The sequence below is a fragment of the Hyla sarda genome, chromosome 10 (genome assembly GCF_029499605.1).
Source record: "Hyla sarda isolate aHylSar1 chromosome 10, aHylSar1.hap1, whole genome shotgun sequence".
Classification (NCBI taxonomy): Eukaryota; Metazoa; Chordata; class Amphibia; order Anura; family Hylidae; genus Hyla; species Hyla sarda.
The window spans coordinates 67,551,118-67,574,883 of NC_079198.1; the positions used below are offsets into that span (position 1 = coordinate 67,551,118).

General features: G+C 44.5%; 1 long non-coding RNA gene across 1 annotated transcript; it reads left to right on the plus strand.

The window, feature by feature from the left end:
* The first annotated feature begins 164 nt into the window (after positions 1-164).
* LOC130293578 (uncharacterized) lies at positions 165-22,707 on the plus strand. The gene is made up of 3 exons (XR_008848250.1): positions 165-3,106; positions 14,892-15,076; positions 21,837-22,707. It is a non-coding gene; the product is annotated as an uncharacterized LOC130293578 (long non-coding RNA).
* The last annotated feature ends 1,059 nt before the right edge of the window (positions 22,708-23,766 follow it).

The following is a 23,766-nucleotide window of genomic DNA, read 5'->3' on the forward strand; positions in this document are numbered from 1 at the left end:
GTAAAAACACATTGGGGGAGATTCTCAAAGATTTTCCACCCCAAAAAAATCTAAAAACTTTGGCGCAAAATTCTTTGAGAATCTCCCCCAATGTGTTTTAACCACAATTTTGATAATCTCTATACCCTTAGTAATTTAAAAATTGTGGCAAAAACGATCCAACAGCGTGGTAACAATGAGGAAAATATAATAAGGGAAATACAAAGAACCAACTGAGTGCCGGATGACTGGCGACTACAGCCGCCACACCCCCTTCATTCATGTCTATGGGAGGAGGTGTGAAGACTACTATGTAGCCGTCATGCTTCCTCCCATAGATATGAATGGAGGGGGAGTGAACGGGGAAGTTTCAAGCTTCTGTGTTCCGGACACCACCACTGCCGGCTCGGAGATAAAGATAGGGCTGGCAGGGGGATAAGGGATAAGATGCCTGATCACTGGGGGCCCCGCCTTCCCCAGCAGTGGGCCCCCCGCAATCAGGCATCTTATCCCCTATCCTTTGTTTTCCGACAGAGTACCCCTTTAAGAGTGCAGCTCTGTATTCAGACAGAAACTGATTCTAAAGGAGAAAACTTTATTTTACTTAGCTGCAGATTTTTTATGCAGAATCTCCACCAAAAATCCACAGCAGATCTACCACATGTGAACGCATTGCCTTATGCTTCTTCTCAGTTTTTGCATGCACTTTGTTTTGTTTTTTTCTGAAAAAGATGGATCAGAAGCAATCACTATGGCTACGTGAAGAGAAGACATGGAATTGAGCAACCTTAGGCAGTTACCTAGCTAGTAACCAGAAGTAACATAGACTCCACTGAAAGAACTGACCTTCTAAAACATACCCTATATTTGTATGTTAAAAAGTTGTTTAAACATAAAACATGTAACTTAGTCATTTGTTGATGGGTCAGGTCCATCAGGGCATCATGGACATCATAGAGAGTGTTCCTTTCTCTATGATGTCTGTATTTCCTTAGCTTGGGAAATGGTAAATCATTTGGAGCTCATATAAATGGTCATCAAAAACTATTGACTAAGACACTGAACAGACCGAGCACTGTGTATAAGCAGACAGCTGTCAATCAGCAGCTGGTGGGCGGAGGGAGCAGGTCCTCATGAACACTGAGGAAACCAAGCATGCACACGTAATGGAGAGGACTTGTGTGCAGTGATCGGTGTCTTCAATATTCAAGAGTTTATCAGGATAATGGCTGCGCAGAATAATGTAGATATTGCATCATTCTGTTTATCATCTCAGTCACTAGTTAATACTGCCTTCTAGAGAATCCCTTTAAGTATCTACTAACCTTTGTTACTGATTGTCTCCATTACTTTACTTCCACGCAAAAAATGGGAAACAGTTCAGCCGTATACAAAAGCCAACCAAATACAATGTTTTTGCCTCATTTTTTTTTCTCAAAGAATTTCAAGTATTAGTATGATTTTCATGTGCCCAGTCTACTTACTTCTCAGGATCTACAAAAGTAAAAATTAAGACATTTTTATTATGAGTCTCAGACTAAAAATGAATGCATGGAATGAATTTTCATATGCAGAAATTTTTCATATGAATCAGTTGCTGGCGACCTTTGCACAACTCCAGTTCCCTAAAACCCTAAGTTATGTATGGGATGAATGTTACTCTAATGCTACACTGTAAAAAGTCACTAATGGCCTTGCTATAGTAAAGAACGGGTAAACCCATATATTTCCTTATCTATTTTTTGCACATGATTTTTCACCTGCTGTCTTAAGTGCCTAGGCAATATTTGACTTTCATGAGAGGACTTGTTTAAAGAACCTTTATATGAGAGTACGCCTTTTGCTTTTTCTGTGCAACCCATTATTTGCCTTCTGAATGACAATGCATGAAGAAATACAGTCAATAACAATTACAATGACAAAATAGTTAGATATTGATGTATTTTTAGCCAAAATGTGCCAATTTTGGAGTGCGTTACTTCAGCAGCTTTGGTGGCCATGCATGGTCACACTTTGGAGCTACTTCACACCACCACACACCCTATCTCAAGTATGAGAAAGCTTGTACCTGTTTACTTACATCTCTTCTAGAAGACAGCAGCAACATCTTCTGACTGGATTACCCCCTTATTTATTCACTTGTTGCATCTAAGTTTGAAGTTGGAGTTTTGCTTATGTTCTAATCATCTACAGGGAACCAGGAAGGGGCCAACTTGAAAAAAAGGTCCCACCTCCTACTCCATGGGCCCCCATGGCAGCTGCTTGGTCTGCCATTGTCCTCATCCCAATGGGAAGCATGTCCTTAGCAGATCTTTCAACCTTTATGCATGAATATTAGTGGTAGCACACAAATAAACAATTGAAATGTCCCTGTACCATGTTTAAGGTACACGGCCTACTGATCCATAATGGGGTAAGGTGAGATCATTTTAGCCTTTTGAAATGGGGCCTCCTATAGAAATCCGGTTGCCAAGCACACTACTAGAAATGTACCTGCCAAATAATTCTGTCAATGATTATGACAGTCAAACAAAGGATTCCACTATGCTGAACCTAGTTTCACCAGCAGATACTGGACAGATTGGCCCCAAATTTATATGATTTTTATCAGATTTTTTTAATATCATTTGGACCTCAAGTCAAGTTACTAAACAGCTATGCTTTATAATACCTTGTTACTGGGGAGAATGGGTTAGTGCTATTTATTTTTGCCCCGGAGGCCTTCTGCAAAACCTAATCCAGTTCTATAACGGTTCATCGGATTACTGTATAATGACTTGGGAAAGCCTTACATCTCCTCCAGTCTGCAAAACTCAAGGAACTGCCAAAAATGATGAGTAAAACATGTAATGTAACTTGAGATCATCATCGTGTAAAGTGAATGTAATGTTTCCTGTACAATAAATCCACTATTTTACAGACCCTGTATTTCAAAGTCTCCTGTGCATAAACAAATCTGCATGACCTTGGGTATTGTTCCCACTAAACTCTGTTCTCTGGCAATGAGGTAAAATGCCAACCCCTCCAGACAGGCATTGCTGTCATTGAGCTTGTTTTTCTCATTTTATTGTTGTTTTTACTCTCTGTTCCAGAGGGTACAGGTTAGGGTGAATACTCGCTCAAGCAGGTCAGGCTGCTGTGTTTTTATGTTATTTATTTATTTTCTCTTGTGTATGTTTGCTTTGCATCTTAATTTTCAGTATTGATTTTATTTGGTGAATACAATTTACAATTAGACTTTGCTTGTTTTACTTGGTCACAACTAATAGGAGTAGTGGAAGTTCCACAGTAACAACAAGGACGTATTAGAGATTTGACATTTTTGACCTCATAATAGAAATTTCAAATTTCTTGTCCTTGTCCAAATTCAAGTTCTTGTTGTTACTGAGGTACTCCCACTAGTCCTTATGGCTGGACTCACAAATTTGTTTGTTTATTTATTTATGTTTTTTTTGTCAAAGATCGGTGTGTGTGTGTGTGTATGGGGGGGGGGGGGAGGGGTGGGAGATGCATCTATAGCAGTGATGGCGAACCTTTTTGAGCCCGAGTGCCCAAACCGTAATGCACGCAAACTTTTTTTCCCTCAAAGTGCCAGCACAGCAATTAAATCAGAATACTGAGGTCTAAGTTTAGAAAAAACAACTCATACAGTTGCTATAACTAATTAACATATTTTGTTTTAAAAGAAGAACACAACAACAGAGTTCAATGATCCAAACTTTTTTTTGTTGTTGATAGTTTATAGTTCCCCCACATTATGTTGTAGTTCCCCTACATTAGATTGGCCGCACAGTTCCCCCACATTAGTCTAGCAGTATAAGTCCCCCCACATTAGGTTGTAGTTCCCCCCTCATTAGGTGCAGTATTGTTCCCCTACATTAAGTGCAGTATAGTTCCCCCAAATTAGGTGCAGTATAGTTCCCCCCACATTAGGTGCAGTATAGTTCCCCCACATTAGGTGCAGTATAGTTCCCCCACATTAGGTACAGTACAGTTCCTCCACATTAGGTGCAGTACAGTTCCCTCACATTAGGTGCAGTATAGTCCCCCCCCCCCCACATTAGATGCAGTATAGCCCCCCCCCCCCCACATTAGGTGCAGTATAGTTCCTCACATTAGGTGCAGTATAGTTCCTAACATTAGGTGCAGTATAGTTTCCCCACATTAGGTGCAGTATAGTTCCTCACATTAGGTGCAGTATAGTTCCCCCACATTAGGTGCAGTATAGTTCCCCCACATTAGGTGCAGTATAGTTCCCCCACATTAGGTGCAGTATTGTTCCCCACATAAGGTGCAGTATAGTTCCCTCACATTAGGTGCAGTAGAGTTCCCCCACAGACATACAGCCTTCAGCCATATACAGTGTGTGGCTGGAGGCTGTATGCCTGTGTACTGCCCCACTTCAGTGCTCCGACCACCGCTCTTCTGGTCCGGGGTCACAATCTACTGCTATGGCCTACAGACCATAGCAGTAGGTCCCGGGACCGGAGGAGTGGTGGTCGGAAAACACTGAAGATGACGTACAACATACAAGTAAATTACCATGCGTCTGCGCCCTCCTCCTCACTGCTCCGCTTTGCTCTACTGTTGCTATGGGCGCATACACGGGACATCAGTGACATCCCTGCGTGCGCTACCTCCCGGCGGCCCCAGCATTTTTAGAGTTAACGCGGGGCCGCAGAAAGGTAATCTGGGCATCCTTGTGTCCTGAAAAGATCTTTCAAGGAAACACAGGGATGTCCCGAATGGGCTGATGGCGAAATATAGCCACGTGCCCACAGAGGGGGCTCGACGTGCCACCTGTGGCACGTGTGCCATAGGTTTGCCATCACTGATCTATAGTGTAAAATGTAAAGGAATGACATGACTGATAATTCACTAATCTTTTGGTTCTATTCCTTTTGTTTAGCTAAAAAAACTGCAACAAAAACTGTCCAATAAAATGCATGTGCGAATTCAGATTCAGACTTATCACCTCTTTGTCTCTCTAGTATCACAAACTTAAGGTGCATTCACACAACCATTTGGGCATACGGTAGCCGTATCAGCTAGTCAGCTAGAGACTCCAGTCGGCTCATTTTTGAACCATATCAGTTTTTGTGGCTAGACTAAAAACTGTGGTTTGCTGCTGTTTCAGTCTGGCAACAATAACTGATATGGTTCAAAAATTAGCCAACTGGAGTCACTAGCTGACTCCTCTGGCTCATTGAAGTGAATGGGGTATGATAGCAGATGATTTTTAAATTCTGCTGCGGAATGGGGCTGCCCAAGAATGCCCCCCTAAAGGAAATCAATGTGTTATCTGTATCTTTCTGTTTAGTTTTGTGGCTGAGTGGAACTAGTAAAAGACGGCATATCAAAATCCTGTATGTGTACTTTTAATTGTAGTTTTTTTTATATTTCATAATAAAGATGATCAAAGAACAGAAATGTGGTTAGGCAAATGGGTCTATATAAACTGCTCAAAAAAATAAAGGGAAAACTAAGATAACACATCCTAGATCTGAATGAATTAACTAATCGTGTTAAATACTTTCGTCTTTACATAGTTGAATGTGCTGACAACAAAATCATACAAACATTATCAATGGAAATCAAATTTATCAACCCATGGAGGTCTGGATTTGGAATCACACTCAAAATCAAAGAGGAAAACCACACTACAGGCTGATCCAACTTTCATTTAATGTCCTTAAAGCAAGTCAAAATGAGGCTCAGTAGTAGTGTGTGTGTGGCCTCCAAGTGCCCGTATGACCTCCCTACAATGCCTGGGCATGCTCCTGATGAGGTGGCGGATGGTCTCCTGAAGGATGTCCTCCCAGATCTGGACTGAAGCATCCGCCAACTCCAGGACAGTCTGTGGTGCAATGTGGCGTTGGTGAATGGAGCAAGACATGATGTCCCAGATGTGCCCAATTGGATTCAGGGGGGTACAGTTGGGCCAGTCGATGGCATCAATGGGGAACAGTTGGGCCAGTCCACAGCATCAATGCCTTCCTCTTGCAGGAACTGCTGACACACTCCAGCCACATGAGGTCTAGTATTGTCTTGCATTATGAGGAACCCAGGGCCAACCACACAAGCATATGGTCTCACAAGGGGTCTGAGGATCTCGTCTCGGTACCTAATGGCAGTCAGGCTACCTCTGGCAAGCACATGGAGGGCTGTGCGGCCCCCCAAAGAAATGCCAACCCACACCATTACTGACCCACCGCAAAACTGGTAATGTTGGAGGCTGTTGCAGGCAGCAGAACCTTCTCCACGGCATCTCCAGACTCTGTCACGTCTGTCACATGTGCTCAGTGTGAACCTGCTTTCATCTGTGAAGAGCACAGGGCGCCAGTGGCGAATTTGCCGATCATGGTGTTCTGCCAAATGCCAAACATGGTGTTGGGCTGTAAGCACAACCCCCACCTGTGGATGTTGGGCCCTCATACCACCCTGATGGAGTCTGTTTCTGACCGTTTGAGTGGACACTAGTGTTGCTCGCGAATATTCGCAATTCGAATATTATTCGCGAATATCGCATATTCGCGAATTCGCGAATTTCGCGAATATAGCGCTATATATTCGTTATTACGAATATTCTTTTTTTTTTTTTTTTTTTTTTTTTTTTTTCTTCACAGCACACATCACAGTGATCACCCCTCTCTGCTTCCAGCTTGTGTGGTGTAAAGAAGGCTGTAATACTACTGTGTGAGACTGGCGTACGAAAATTCGCATATACGAAAATTAGCATATGCTAATTTTCGCATATGCGAATTTGCGCGTGTGCTAATTTTGTATTTGCTAATATTCACATATGCTAATTTTCGCATACGTGAATATTCGCATATGCGAAAGTAAAACGAGAATATAACGAATATGCGAATATTCGCAAATATATGACGAATATTCGTCCATATATTCGCGAATATTCGCGAATTCGAATATGGCCTATGCCGCTCAACACTAGTGGACACATGCACATTTGTGGCCTGCTGGAGGTCATTTTGCAGGGCTCTGGCAGTGCTCCTCCTACTCCTCCTTGCACAAAGGCAGAGGTAGTGGTCCCGCTGCTGCTTTGCTGCCCTGCTATGGCCTCCTTAATGTCTCCTGATGTACTGGCCTATCTCCTGGTAGCGCTTCCATGCTCTGGACACTACGCTGACAGACACAGCAAACCTTCTTGCCACAGCTCGCATTGATGTTCCATCCTGGATGAGCTGTACTACCTGAGCCACTTGTGTGGGTTGCAGACTCCGTCTCATGCTACCATTAGAGTGAAAGCACCGCCAGCATTCAAAAGTGACCAAAACATCAGCCAGGAAGCATAGGAACTGAGAAGTGGTCTGTGGTCACCACCTGCAGAACCACTCCTTTATTGGGGGTGTCTTGCTAATTGCCTATAATTTCCTCCGGTTGTCTGTTTCAGTTGCACAAAAGCATGTGAAATTGATTGTCAATCAGTGTTGCTTCCTGAGTGGACAGTGGGATTTCACAGAAGTGTCATTAACCTGGAGTTATATTGTGTTGTTTCAGTGTTCTCTTTATTTTTTGAGCAGTGTATATTTATTAGGGATGGGCAATATGGCCTAAAAGCTAAAAGTAAGATAATTCTAAGGTCACTACTACCAATAATACCAGCATACACTGAAGAAATATTATCACTATATATATATATATATATATAGATATATATATATATATATATATATATATATATACATACAATTACCATGATACTTACTTACCAAACCCTGTATACTGAGACCAATATTACTAATAATACCAAAATTATACTACCACATTATGACCACTAGCATTATACCTAGAGATGAACAAACCCAGATGTAACCCAAATTTTGGAGTGTCCACTGCTTTTGAACATGTGTGATATCATTAACATGAGGGATATGGAACACATGGCGCTTTTGGCACCAAGAGTAAGCAGGAAGGACGGGTAGTGAAATGACATCATGTTGACCAACACTCCTTACAACTATCACATGATAACCCTAAGTTTACAATGATTTGCTGGTTTATGTGTCAATCAGCTCCCAGGCCAATAGGAGACAGCCAAGGAGGTTGGGACAAATACACAATTTTAAAGGTATGGCAGGTGCAGCTGTCGGCATTCTGGGGAAATCCTGCAGAATTCCAAAAAGCCTTCTCATATCACAATAACCTTCACAGCTGGCTGAGCACAAATCCCTAGACCAGGGGTCAGGGCCGGATTAATGTAGGGGCTGATGGAGCTGCAGATCCAGGCCCCTACAGTAAAATAGGCCCAGCCGGCCGCCAAAAATGCCGCCGAAGAGCGGAGCTGCAAGACCACGAGAGAATAGAGTTGAAATCCTCTCTACTCTCGCAACTCTGTACTCTTGCGGCCCACGGTGGCCGGCAGTCAGAGTAGCTGATGCGGTACGTTTTTCATCGCCGCTCACCGCGCTGGATATGACCTCCAAGCCAGTGGCCGATCCAGGGGGGGCAATTGGGCAATTGCCCCCCCCCCCCCCCCCCGAGATTGTTGCCACTCCTCCCGTACTATAGCATGGTGGAGCAGAAGCTGTCAGCTGTTCCGCTCCACCATTCCCTCACCTTTCTCACACCCGTCACCTTTCTCACACGCTGCGGCTGCTCGGTTCTTGCAGTGTGAGTGAGAGGCGCGTGGACGCCATCCACGATGCCGGCGCCCAGAGATCACGTCCCCGCGTCTCTCACTCACACTGCAAGAACGGAGCATCCGCAGCGTGTGAGAAAGGGGACGGGTGTGAGAAAGGAAAGGAAGCAAATTATAAGTGAGATGGGCAAATTATAAGTGAGGGGCACATGTCAAGGGGGCATGATATGTGAGGGGCACAGGACAATGGGTTATATTGAGGGGCGCATGAGAGGGGGGCATTATATGTGGGGGCACATGACAGGACCCCCCCTGTCATGTGCCCCTCAGATAATACCCCATGTCCTGTGCCCCTTCCATATAATGCCCCCCTGACATGTTCCCCTCATATATAATGCCCCCATTATATGTGAGGGGAACATGTCACGGGGCATTATATGTGGGGGCACATGACAGGGGCCCCCCTATCATGTGCCCACATAATGTACATATAATGCCCCCCTGACATTTGCTGCTTACTTATAATACCCCCTGTCATGTGCCCATCACTTATAATACCCGCTGTCCTGTGCCCCTCACATATAATGCCCCCTGTCATGTGCCCCTCACATATAATGCCCCCCTGTCACGTGCACCCACACATAATGCCCCCCTGACATGTGCCCCTCACATATAATGTCCTCCTGTCATGTGTCCCTCAGATATAATGCCCATGTCCTGTGCCCCTCATATATAATGCCCCCTGTCCTGCCCCCTCAGGGGGCATTATATGTGAGGGGCACAGGACATGGGGCATTATATGTGAGGGGCACAGGGCAGGGGCATTATAAGTCAGGGACATATGTCAGGGGGCATTATATGGGCACATGACAGGGAGGCTGTCCTGTGCCCCCACATATAATGCCCAATGTCCTGTGCCCCTCACATATAATACACAAAACAATCCAAACCCCACACCTGGAAGAGATTCCAGATGGGGTTGCAAAACCCCTTATAGAGTGCACCCTCCCTTTAAAACTTCACTTTTATTGAAATTGCTTTTAAAAATTTACAAATGTCAAAGTGATGAAGGGAAATCGTGGTTTTAAAAGCCTAGCAGTGGTTGCCGTACTCTAATGTATATAGTTTGCCATCTAGCTGATTGCCTATAAATGGCCCTGTATCTGCAGTACTACAGGGCCACTAGATAGGAACACTGCCGATATTAAAACGTATAGAACCTGCCTCCCCTACATGTTTTGTGACACCAGTCAAGTCATCAGGGATGTCTGAGGCATGCCTCAGGTGAGGTAGGTTCTATATGTTTTAATGCCCAGTATAAAACATGTAGGGGAGGCAGGTTCTATATGTTTTAATGTTCAGTATAAAAATTACAGGTGGCATTATATCTGAGGAGCACATTACAGGTGGCATTATATCTGAGGAGCACATTACAGGCGGCATTATATCTGAGGGACACATTACAGGCGGCATTATATCGGAGGGGCACATTACAGGGGGCATTATATCTGGGAGGCACAGGAAAGGGGGCATTTAAAGTTAGGGGCACAGAACAGGGGGCATTTCATGTCAGTGGCACAGAACAGAGGGCATTTTATGTGAGGGGCACATCACAGGGCACATTATATGAGAGGGGCACATATGATGGGGCATTATATGTGAGGGACACAGGACAGGGGGAATTATATGTGAGGTGCACACAGGGTTACGTGGGGGCACAGGACAGAGGGAATTATTATGTGGGGGGGACAGGACAGGACATAATTATTATGTGTGAGCACAGGGAAGGGGCATTATTATTATGTGGGGGCACAGGACAAGGGTATTAATATGATAAGGGCACAGTAGTGGGTAGAGTGTGTGGAAGTATTATATTCAGAGGGTACAGTGTGTGGCAGTATAATATTCAGAGGGTACAGTGTGTGGCAGTATTATATTCAGAGGGTACAGTGTGAAGCAGTATTATATTCCGTGCAGTGTGTAGCAGGGTTATAGGGGGAGATTTATCAAAACCTGTGCAGAGGCAAAGTTGCCCAGTTGCCCATAGCAACCAATCAGATCGCTTCTTTAATTTTTAACAAGGTTTCTGCTAAAAGAAAGAAGCAATATGACTTTTCCTCTGCACAGGTTTTGATAAATCTCCCCCATAATGATTATTGTTTTCAAATAAAGGATCAGAATGCGCTGACATAGTGAGGAGCCATTTGGGTGTCACGTTCTGCAGAGAAGATTTTGCTGGATGAAGTCCGGGCGGTATGTACCATCTGAATTACATAAAAGGAGACTATGGCCCTGATTTACTAAGAGTGGAGTTTTCTTTGTGGGTTTTAATTCCCAACAATTTTTTTCCACAGTGTTTACTAAGGTTTATTATGCAATTTTCCCTACATTTTTCTCAGTAAAATGGAGAGTTGGTCTGTTTTTTTTTCAATTCTGGTGCACATTCTGGCGCAGATGGGTTTACAATAGTCAATCAGGGCCTATATGTCACATGTAGTAGCTGATATGATTGTGTATGCTGCCTTACTGTCCCATCAGAGCTGTAGTCACTCCCAGTATAACCTCACCCCTGCTTAGGTCAGACTGGGAGCTTTAGTCTAAAATGGTTTAAACTTCTCTAGCACTGTCCTATTCTGTGGCAATTAGTATATTTGATTATTATGCTGGAAATAATTTTCTGCAACAAGCTACACCACTGGTGTCAGTCACAACAGGCTATAAAAATTATTTTGGAGGGGGGGGTATGAGTTTGGGGTGATACAATTTTATACCGCACGGGGTGGCACCAACCCTAGCAACGTCACTGGTGCATTGGGGGTGTGCATGTGTGTATTGGCGGCTGTTTATGGGGGGACTAGACATGTGTGTATTGGAGCTGTGCATGTGTGTATGGGGGGCTGTGCATGTGTGTATGGGGGGCTGTGTATGTGTGTATTGGGGCTGTGTAAGTGTGTGTGTTTGGGCTGTGGATGTGTGGGGTCCCGGTACAGGACCTGGTCCTGTCCCTGTCTAAAGTCCTCTCAGCCAGAGTCCCTTTATTCCCATCTTTCAACATTGAAAATACATTACACAACTCTAGACTAGAATTATCCCAAAAAAAAAAAAAAATGACCTGCCTGCATTTTGACAATTGCAGCTCATTGGTTGTGTAACACATCCTGCTTTCTATCAGTGACGTCACAAACGGAGGTTATAAACATGACAGACATCGCATCCACGCTCAGTTGCCCGCTACCTCTTGATAACGCTACGTCGTAGCGAAACATGTTGAGGGGGGCAGAGTGGATATTTTAAACATGGCAGCGCTCCTGCTCCTAAGCATTAACCCTGTATGACCTGCAGGCATACAGGACAGCTGCACTCACAAGCAAGGAGGAAATTAGCAGAGAAATCTGCTCTGGAAATTCAATAATCAAAAGGATAATTGGAGCAAACAGCGCTGTTTGATTTTAATATAACATGTGTAGAAACTAATAAAGCTTATGGGAATTTTAATCACAATAAGTAGTATATGGGAAATTAGGGTTCTTTTGGATTCCCAAAGGGGAATCTATTGGAAATAAACCTTTATTCCCATAGGGCTCTCCTGCAGGGCTTACCCCTGGTCGCCTCATATAAATTGTATATTGGTTAATATATAAATATAATATAAATGTATAGGATATATATATTTAGGACCTTCCAGGGTCATGTGATGTACCCAGAGTTCACTGGGTTCAGGACTTACAGGTTTGCTGACCAATGAGCTTAGTCCAGCCCCTTATTATATAAAGGGCTGTAGCCACTAAATTCTTTCTCTTAATTCCGGATTAGCAAGCAAGCACAAACATCTCAGCAGAAATATAAATTCATCTAGGCCAAAGCCTAAGAATCCTGCAGCCACTAAACCGTGAGTTACAAAGCTTAATCTATCAAATCCTGTGTGACTACTACCAGCTAGAATATTATAATTAGTAGCACAGTGGCCTGCATCAAAGCTCATTGCTTTAAAGTCCCTTTAATGTGTGTATTTGGGGGCTGTGTATGTTGGAATTGGGGGCTGTGCATGCGCATTTGGGGGCTGTGTATGTTTCAGCTGTGTATGTGCATGTGTGGGGGCTGTGTACAAAAAATATAGTCCTAACAGCAAGGACAATATACAGGAAAAATTCTGAAAGAAAAACCTATACCCTGTGACAAGCCACACCCTCATAAAATCCAGCCTACAATAAACCTCACCCATAATAAGCCACACCCATATTGCCTGCATACAAATTTGGCAAAAGGTTGCCTACCCCTGCCCTAGACTATACAATTCCCCAGCAAAGTGAGCACCGGCTAGATCTGGAGGCTGATCTCAGGGACCTCCTATCCATTCCTGCAGAAGCCTTATCATGTACTACAAATCCCAGCAAGACTTTTTCCAGGCGCATACAAATATCTTTATGTGGTAAACTTGGGGGATAAAGCCTTGTGGGGTGTAGGGTAGCTAGGGTGTTGCTGTTCTGGATAATGAAGGGCGCTGTTAACCCTTGTCACTCGTGACACCAGAGTGAGGGTTAAATAATGTAATCTTGATAGGCCTATTGCCACCCTTCCCAAGAACAATAAGTGATGCAGAAATAAAGGCTTGTGCCCCTTTAATCCGCCCCCTCAAAGCAAGTCTATTGGAGGGGCGTGACAGCTGTCAAAGGAAGTTATCATCTGCGCTGTCAGCGGAGGTAAGACATCCGGACCAAAATTAAAATACAATGTAATTCAAGTGGAAGTGACGATTCCCAAAGTGACAATTTCCATTCACTTCAATGGAACTGAGCTGCAATACTACACAGCACAGAAATGGAAAGGGATCTCTTAGGAATGTCCTCGTATAGGACCTCTCAAAATTTTGTCCTACTAACCACTTGTAGTAATTTGGGAAAGTCCACAGAATTTGCCACTAGGGAGCGCTTTTTTTTGGCTTTTGTATTCTTACTTACATTTACAGGATTAAAGGGCACAAGCAGTATATCTACCGGTTATAGATTGACAGTGCAATAAAAGCGCCTACATATAATGTCCCCACAAACGCCCATTAGACCTTTAAAGTGCTTGTACCTCTACATTCTTGGTTTAAAAACACACATTATATCTGCCTGGTTGTATAGAAACATCACTATAAAAACACCTCCATTCTAAAGCACTTTTACAACTACATACTTGGTTTATAAACACGTTATATTTACCTGGTTTTAAGATCACATCACAGTTCAAAGTGTTGAAAATTAAAGTGGGTGACGAGTAAAAAATTACCCCAAAAAGATTAAAGAAAAAAAAAGAAAAATATGTCTGGTAAAGGAATTGTTGGATAGGGTAGAGGACAGAACACCCTTGCCATGTCCTCTGCCAGTAAGAATGTTGGTATCAGCACCAGTACAGGTAGCAGCAGCAAGGTACCTGGTTGTAGTAGCAGCAGCCACGTCAGCCATCCAAAGTTCTCACTTTCTACAATTCCCACTCAGAAATAAAGAAAATATTGCGGACAAATTGGGGTTTATTTAAGGGTAACCCTATCCTAAATAAGTTCATAACTGAGAACCCTAGATGTGTTTTTAGGAGAAGGAAGACTAAAAAACATCTTGGCATTATCCATTCCCCGAAAACAACGGGTAGGGCAAAAACCACCTAATACTAAAGGGGGTTTAGGAGAATTTAGAGGGGTATACAAATGCGGAAAAATTCACTGTAAATGCTGCAACCAAATTTTTAATAAAAGAACGGAGGTTGAAATTCCAGACGAACCTAAACCATATCTATGAAAAGATTACTTAGATTGCAGCAGTAGTTATATCATATGTGGATTACGTTATATTGGCAGAACAATAAATAGTTTGAGAATACGTATTAACAAACATAGATCTAATATAAAAAACGGATATACATTAGATAGCGTATCGCGCCATTTTTTCATCATCATTAAAAAAATCCTAAAGACATGAAGGTGACACCACTTGAAAAGATTGTAAATCGAGAATATAAAAACCTCTGCAATAAAGAAATGTTCTGGATATTTAGGTTAAACACATTGATTCCTCAAGGTTTGAACAAAATTTTAATACAAGTTTATTAAATAAGGGCACTAGATGTATGTGATGATCCAGCAATCTATAGCTGGAAAGTATCACATACACCCACTGCCCCCTGCCAATTTATAATTTTAACGTCTAGTATCCTTTTATAAATTATATTATTCAGGTGATTTTATAGAGATGTAATGATAATGTGTTTTTCTATATGGAATAAGTTTTAATTGAAATACTGTACTTGCTGTTTTCTGCGCTCCAACTTCCAGATCCTGGTTTCCTTATGCGTTCCACCGATACAGGAAGTGACATCGGTGAAACGCACGGCTGGTCAGGTGACCTGGTGTTTGCCGGACGTCACGTGAGCGGAGGAGAACGAACCATGTGACCTTACTGGAAGCATGGGGAAACGCCGGGCCCGGGATGGAGTGCGGAAAAAGACGAGAAACATACGGTAAGCACTGCCTTATATGTATTTAAACCATTTTAATACCATTTATTTCATGCCTGATGAAGGAGTTGGCGGAAGCCTTTTTAACCTCAGAAATGCGTCGCCCATGAAAGTTCATGAATATACGCAGCAGACTCATCCCTCTGTTCATATGACTGATTGGAGATAGAAGGTTACATAACAGCCATCTTGGAGGGGGGTATGTAAATTTACTTTGCATCCCCCCAATGTGGAGTAAGTCAGAGCTTCATATGAATTGCACCCTTTTTTCTCCCTAATTAATGCCCTCCTGAGCGCTGGTTGTTTTCCTTTTTATATATATTATTCACACGGTTGTACTGGAAGTCCATCCGGATTTTACCTTGACACTCTCTAACTTTGCTTGGATACCTGCTCTGGAGGAGGAATGCCGTTTAATATCTACATTTGCACCTACGTGGCCCTGGTAATGTCTGCAGTGAATCCTACAACATATGGGACTTTACTCTTCAGATTGCAGCGCTCCCCTTTTTTTCTAATCTTTTATTACACTTTCTACCAGGAGTTGTGTAATTTCACAGGATAGTATGGCACATGGGGACTGGCTAACTCATTTGAGGTCTTCTCAGAAGGAGGAAGAAGAGTTCAATGATATGGCAGTGAGCCAGCTGTCAGTGGATTCCTCATTGTCTACAGCTACATGACATGGTGGAAATGTCCATCCTAAGCGGTCTGTTTCCTTATCTCTGTCTTTGTTCCCGTCTCCCTACTGCAATGCATAAGGAAATCACTAGCAATTAGGAGACGTTGTGTGAGGAAAGTCAACCTTTGATGTGTGTTGCTGAGGGGGTGGAGGGGGAAGCAGTGGCTGAGCCTAGCACTTGCGGGACTAGTGGTGGTAGGAGTGGTGGGGATACTGTAAGGCGTAGTAGTGGCTATGCTGCGGGGAAGGGGGAGGGCAAGGAGCCAAAGAAATTCATGCAGAGAGGAGAGGCGGGGATGATGAGGAGTTTGATGATGTTGTGTTGGACAAGATGTGGAAACCAGTTGATGAGGAAATTACTGGTTAAGAGGAGGGTAGTGGCAGCGAAAAGTGTAGCGAAGAGCGTAGCCAAGGAAGGAAAAAACCTGTCAAAGATGTAGGGCTTCTGATCTGATCAGCTCAGGTGATGGCAACGCTGTTGCATCTTTAGGTTCTATAGAAAAACCTTCCAGAGGAGGGGCAGTCAGGTGGTGCAGTCCCTGACCCATATTCTGCTGTGTAGATGTTCTTTTCTACTTTACCAGATGCAGACAACGCGGCACAAAGTCGCCTCTGCAAATAAAAAGTAAGCCATTGCCAGGTTCATAGTATAGGAACTACGTCTAGCCGTAGGCCTGTGGAATGGCATCACAAGGCCATGTGGGACAGTCAAGATGCCTCATAACTTGAGAAAGACTTCACTGCTGCTATTGATGCTCCTCCAGCTCCCTCCTGTCTAGCAACCAGGACACAGGCAGCAGCCCGGCCTCGTCCACAGGCGAGACATTATCTGTCTTGTCCTCGCCTTAATTTACACCTGGCCAAGTTGTTGGTGATGCAGGCCTTCTATCTCCCTTTGCTATCTTGTTGACTCCACAACCTTCAGGAAACTAATCGTGTGTGCCCAGGCCAGGTAGAACATACCTAGTCGCCATTATTTTGCTAAGAAAGCCATCCCCACTTTGCACAATCATGTGGCGGAAAGGGTGGGTCACTCCATCCAGTTGTCAGTGTGCAGAACAGTACATGCCAAGTTAGATATGTGTAGTGGTAGCTACAGCCAGGCCCAATACATGTCTTTTACAACCCACTGGGTCAACAACCTGCAGTCCACCGCAATGAGGCCAGGAAATTAGGAATATTGCACCCCCATAGGGAAGAGTGTAGCTTATCCTTCTCCACCTTTGCCATGCTGTGATACATTTGCTAAGCCTGTACAAGAAAAGCCATACAGTGGAGAAACTGCTACCCTGTCTGCAACATAAAGTTTCACACTGGCTTTCTAATCATGATCTGACATTGAGAAACATAGTCGCTGATAAGGGCACAAACATCCTAAAGGTGGCAAGACACACTCTCCCTGTACTGCACATGTGCTAAGTCTTGTTGTCAAACATTTCTTGAGAAACTTTTGCGGTCTCAGGGATGTGCTGGCTATGTGTAGGAAAGTGGGTATTCGATTTAGCCACTCTTATGCTTTTAAACATGCCCTCCTTGACCTACAACACCAAAATGGTTTACCGCTACACTGTCTCATTTGTGACATTCCCACACAGTGGAACTCAACATTACACATGTTGGACCACCTGTACCAGCACTGCAAAGTGGTAAAAGACTTTTTAATGGAGAACACAGATGATTTTTGGAGCCAGTATTACTTTCAGCTGAGGCATTGGCAGCTAATTAGAGAAAGCTGTCGTATACTCAGGCCTTTCTGAAGGGCCACAAGAATTTCAGCAAGGACAACAGTGGAATTTGTGATGTAATGCTGCTGATATTCCTTCTGGAACAAATGCTAACAATGATGATTGAGGAAGGAGGGATGGAGGTGAGTTTACATCTGGCTGGCAGCAGTATGGATGTTCTCCTTGAGGAATTGAATGAGGAGGATGATGTAGTGGGATGTGAGGATGAGGATTTGGAGATGGTATCTATCTGAATCTTAAGGGATAGGGGACGAGGAATCTACACAAGGTGACACCTTATGATGACGAGGACCATGACCAACCTTGGCCGAACGGGATGGGAGTGGAACAAGCAGGGACGTCATAAAAGCTGGCAAGGTTCGCTAGCTGTGCGCTTTCTTTCTTGTGCAGTGATAGGCATATAGGAACGCTTGAGAATGCTCCGTCTTATAGGCAGCAGTGCATTCCGTGTGTTGCCGCTCCCTCTGCGCCCCTGGTTGCCCCTCCGGTGGGCACAAGGCCCCCTTCGAAGATCACACTGAAGGGGCCTCACTCCTGGCCGGTCTCCAGGCCCCAGGAACTCCGGAGTTAGCCGGGGTAGGAACACTGCTGCTTTAAATGCAGCAGATGTCCTTGCGCAGGCACGCCCAGACATCACGGAGGTGTCCCTGTCCGGCCACTCCGAGCAGGAGGGAGAATCGCTGGCGCTGCAGCCTGCTGAACCCATCCTGCATAAGGTAGAGCAGAGAATTTAGGGCAGAAGGGGTCTGGAATGGAGGGTGGCATGGGTACAAAAGTTGGAAGGACGACTGAAGGTCTGGAGGGAGAAAGGGACAGAGGGGTCCCAGGGGGCAGATAACTTGAACAAAGGATGACTCAGGTCTGGGGGGGGGGGGGGAGAGGTGGGCAGAGAGGTCTTGGGAAAGCAGGGCAGAGGTCTGGGGGGTAAAATAGTATGAAGGAGAATGACTGAGGTTTAGGGGGAGGGAGAAAGGAAAATAGGGGGGATTTATGAAAGTGTAAAGGAGGATGTCTGGGGGGAGAGAGGGGTCTGGGGGGGATGAAAGAGTAATGAAGGATGAGTGAGGGGTCTGGGGGGTACAAAAGTTGGAAGAAGGATGACTGAGTGTCTAGGGGAGAAGGGGCAGAGGGATCTTGGTACTAGAAGGGGGCAGATGGATCTGGGGAGGAGAAGGCTGCAGAGGGGTCTGGGGAGGAGAAGGGGCAGAGGGGTCTGGGGAAGAGAAGGGGGCAGAGGGGTCTGGGGAGGAGAAGGGGCAGAGGGATCTTGGTACTAGAAGGGGGCAGATGGATCTGGGGAGGAGAAGGCTGCAGAGGGGTCTGGGGAGGAGAAGGGGCAGAGGGGTCTGGGGAAGAGAAGGGGGCAGAGGGGTCTAGGGCGGAGAAGGGTTCTGGGGGGGTAAGAAAGTATGAAGGAGGATCACTGAGGCTCGGGGGAGAGGAGAAGGGAACAGAGGGGCCAGATGTGATGAAAGTGTAAAGAAGGATGACTGAGGGGTCTGCGGGGGCAGAGGAATCTGGAGGGGGGGTAAGGGATCTGAAGGAGTAGGGGAAAGGTGGGTCTGGAAGAGGACTAAGGGGTTTGGGGGGCTTAAGGCCCATTGAGGACATTGCGCCATCAGAAATCCACTTGCAGAAGAGTCCAATTGTTTTCAATGGATTTCTGCTGCCCTGAGCACATTCTAGAATTGCCCAAGCAGAATTTCACGTTGAAATGGACGTTCACCCAAAGAATCAATATGTTTGTTTTCTTGGGTGGATGTCCATTTTGATGGCAGAATTTCGCCGGACTGCATTATTAACTATTAGTGATGAAAGCATAGGCCAAATTTGAATTTGCGATATTTCGCAAATATATGGATGAATATTCGTCATATATTCGCGAAATTCGCATATTCGTTATATTCTCGTTTTTTTCTATGCACATATGCACAAATTTATTAACTCTTATTAACAAGGTCTCTGCAAAATGAAAGAAGCGATCTGATTGGTTGCTATGGGCAACTCAGCAGCTTTTCCAGGAGAATCTGCTGAGTTGCTCATAGCAACCAATCAGATTGCTTCTTTCATTTTTCAGAGGCCTGCTTAATAAAAGTTAATAATGATTGGTTGCTATGGGCAACTGGACAACTTTTCCTTTGCACAGGTTTTGATAAATCTCCCCCTATGTTCCTTAACCTCCCATTCATTCATACCCAGCCTTTCACATTACTTCCAATTAACCCAAATACCCATATTTGGCACCCAATTAACCTAGTTCCCACTTGACCTACATTTGTCAATCACAAGTAAAGTTTAACCACAACACTGTAACACTCCATCCCACCCCAGGACTTGAACCACCACCAGGGTCTCCCATCCACTATACTGCCGAGACCCTCCTGCTTATCTTACAGTTTTACATACCATGAGATCCCCATAGACCACAATGGGCAAAAAATCACAGAGTTAATGCACTAGCCCATTAGTTCCCTATACCATACACTTACCCTGGAGGTTGACGTCACACTCAACCTCCAATAGCATTCAGGCATGTCAAAATTCAAAAGTTTAATGTAATAATGTATTCATGGTTCTTTGTATATATCAAACACTGTATCCGCACAATGTAACTTGAACCCGAGGAAGGAGGGAGCCCCTCCGAAATGCGTAGTCCTTATGTAGTACCACTTTTTATGATACTTATAAAAATTTTGATACAAGCTACTCCCGTGTCATCACGCCACCAGTGTAGTGCTCACAGTGCTGAAGTCGGTTTTCGCTAGAAGAACAAGGGAACCCCTGCCAGGATTCCCGTCCTCCACATCTGTATCCCTGCAATACGATTAAAATGATACCCATGTCTAGATAATTTTATATTTTTGTACCGCTTAAAAAAAATCTAAAAGTTTTTGTACAAAATCAGTAATCTAAAATTGCCCTATTTTGACCATCTATAACTTTTTCATTTTTCTGTATATAGGGCGGTATGAGGGCTAATTTTATGCGCATCATCTGTACTTTTTATCGATACCACATTTGCATATTTTAAACTTTTAGATCATTTTTTCTAATTTTTTTTTTAATAAACTTTAACATTTTTTACATTTACTCCGTTCACTGTACGGGATCATTAACATTATATTTTGATAGATCGGACATTTATGCACGCGTCAATACCAAATATGTTTCTTTAAAAAAAATTACGTTTTTTGTGGGTAAAATGGGAAAAACTGACAACTTACATTTTTATTGGGGGAGGGGATTTTTCACTTTTTCATTACTTTTTATTTTTTAATTTTTAAACTTTTTTTTTTTTTTTTACAGTTTTTATCTATAGCAATCATTTGATTGCTAATACTGTTCAATGCTATGCATAGAACATAGCCCTGATCCCTATTATCAGTCATCTTCTGCTCTGGTCTGCTCAATCTCAGACCAGAGCAGGAGACGCCAGGAGATGGACGAAGGCAGGTGAGGGGACCTCCGTCCGCCATTACAGATGATCGGATCACCGCGGCAGCGATGCAGGCGATCCGATCATCTAATTTAACATGCGCACTGCCGCAGATGCTGTGATCTGTACTGATCACGGCATCTGAGGGGTTAATGGTGGACATCCGCGTGATCGCGGATGTTGCCATTACTGGCGGGTTCAGCCGTTTATGACGCGAACACCACTCCGATGCTCACGGTCATACACAGGAGTCCACGGACAGTATTCTGGCTCCTATCCTATCAAATTATCCACCACAAGAAACTGCAGGGAGCTGCTGCTGGGAGGAATCTTATATAGTGAAGGGGTGGGATACTTTTCTATAATGGTTGCTATGGATGTTGCTAACCTCTGACAGCTGTATCTGCATAATTCTCATTGGCCCACAAGCTTCGCGAATATTCGCATATGCGAATATTCGCGGGTCAGTCTCACACAGTAGTTTATAGCCTTCTTTGGACCAAACAAAAGCTGGAAACAAAGAGGGATTATCAGTGATCACTATGATGTGTACTGTTAAAAAAAAAAAAAGCAAATATTCGTAATTGCGAATATATAGTGTTATATCCGCAATATTCGCATATTCGCGATTAAAATCTGCATTGCGAATATTCGCGAGCAACACTATTAACTATAGAGATGGTGCACATCGGTGTGGTCCTACTGCCAATGGCTTCGGCGGCACCTGCTGCAAGCAGACATTCTGCTGGCTGAATGTCCACAGTGGGGAGAAGCCCTGAGGATGAGAGGAAGGATAAGTCTGGGGAGGACAGTACAGGGGTGAAGAAACAGCATCTAATAATATTATTTTTAGAGGTCATGATGTCTGGCAGTATTATAATGATTTTTGTCGTCATACAGAGGATGTAGATTTGCTGACAAGTGAGGAACCAATGATGTCCGGGCCTCAGACTCTGCAGAGGGAGATGTAGCTGGAAGAAGACACAGCATCTTAACCAAATGAAGAAGAAATGAAAACGGAAGACAACAAAGAAGATGTCTCCTGAGAGTCATCATACCACTGTGTATTCTGCCTGACAGGGGAAACTGTACCCCAATATGTGGCTCTCCAGCTGTTTCAAAACTACAGCTCCCATCATGCCTGAAGCTTTGCAGTCATGATGAGAGTTGTAACTTTGCAGCAGCTGGAGAGCCACTTGAACCAAGATGATTTTAGACTAGGCAGCCCAGTTTATTTTAATGCTGTGACCCTAACCCAAAAAAAAAAAAAAAATGGGCTGCATAGTCAACACTAGACTCCCTCTGCAGAAGCAGCAACAGCTTCACACTAAAGTACATGATGATAACGTTTTTGCATCCTGTAAACCCCCCTGACATGAATGGCCCTCAAAGGGATGTAAACCACCACCTGAAAAACCAGGTTAAGGCATACCTAACCAGACCCCATGGACTTCTGGGTCACCAGATTACACTATTGGTGAGAACTTGCCCAGTTTGCTATGAGTGTGCTCTCTTGTCCACCCTCCACTGTAGCTTCAGAGAAAGTGTTCAGTGCGGCAGGTGGTGGCGTCACCCACAACAAGATTGTTAGTGAGAACAGTGAGATATTTTAAACATCCAGTGCCAGATGCCACGGATTAGACCAGTGTTTCCCAACCTTTTTCGGCTCGGGGCACCCCTCGCACAAAAAAAATGTGCAATGCACAATATCTATTTATCTGTGGGTATGTAGATTACAGTGCTGCTTTATACAGCAACTCACAAATGACATCTTCTCTAATCAGCGTTGTTCCCCATTCTTCTCCATCTGGTCTGGGCCATCATGACTATTTCTTCCAGCCACAATTCTTCACCATTAAACCTGCAAAACAAACCTATTAGGCTCCGCGTTTTTCCAGCATCAGCCTCCAGATTCCCCTTTTACAAGTGAAGTGTAATACAGGGGCGTATAGGTGTAAAGGGGTAACAGAGGGGTGTAGAAAGGTGTACATGGGTGACAGATGTGTAGAGGAGTGTACATGGGTGACAGAGGGGTGTAGAAAAGTGTACATGGGTGACAGTGGGGCGTAGGGGGTGACAGAGGGGTGTAGAGGAGAGGACATGGGTGACAGAGGGGTGCAGAAGAGTGTATATTGCTGACTGAGGGGTGTAGAGGAGTGTACCATGGGTGACAGAGAAGTGTACATGGGTGACAGAGGGGTGTAGAAGAGTGTACATGGGTGACAGAGGACTGTAGAGGAGTGTACATGGGTAGCAGATGGGTGAAGAGGGGTGTACATGGGTGACAGAGGGGTGTAGGAGAGTGTACATGGGTGACAGAGGGGTGTAGGGGTGACAGATGGGTGTAGAGGGGTGTACATGGGTGACAGATGGGTGTAGAAGAGTGTACATTGGTAACAGGATGGTGTAGGGGGTGACAGAGGGGTGGACAGGAGTGACAAGGTAAAAAGAGGGGTGGACAGGGGTGAAAAAGGGACAGAGGGGTGAATAGAGGGTGGATATGAGTGACAAGGATGTGGTCAGGGGGGTGAACATGAGTGACAGGGGGATGAACAGGGGTGACAGAGGGGTAGATAGGGGGTGGCCAAGGTGGACATGATTGACAGGAGGGTGGACATGAGAGACATGGGGTCAGAGGGGTGGACAAGGGTGACAAGGGGGTACAATAGGGGTAGACTGGGGTGACAGAGGGGTTTATGGGGGTGGACATGGGTGACAGAGGTGTAGACTGGGGGGCGGTCAGAGATGTGGACAGGGGGGGTGAACATGGGTGACAGAGGGGCGGCCAAGGTGGACATGGATGACAGGGGGTGAACATGGGAGACCGGGG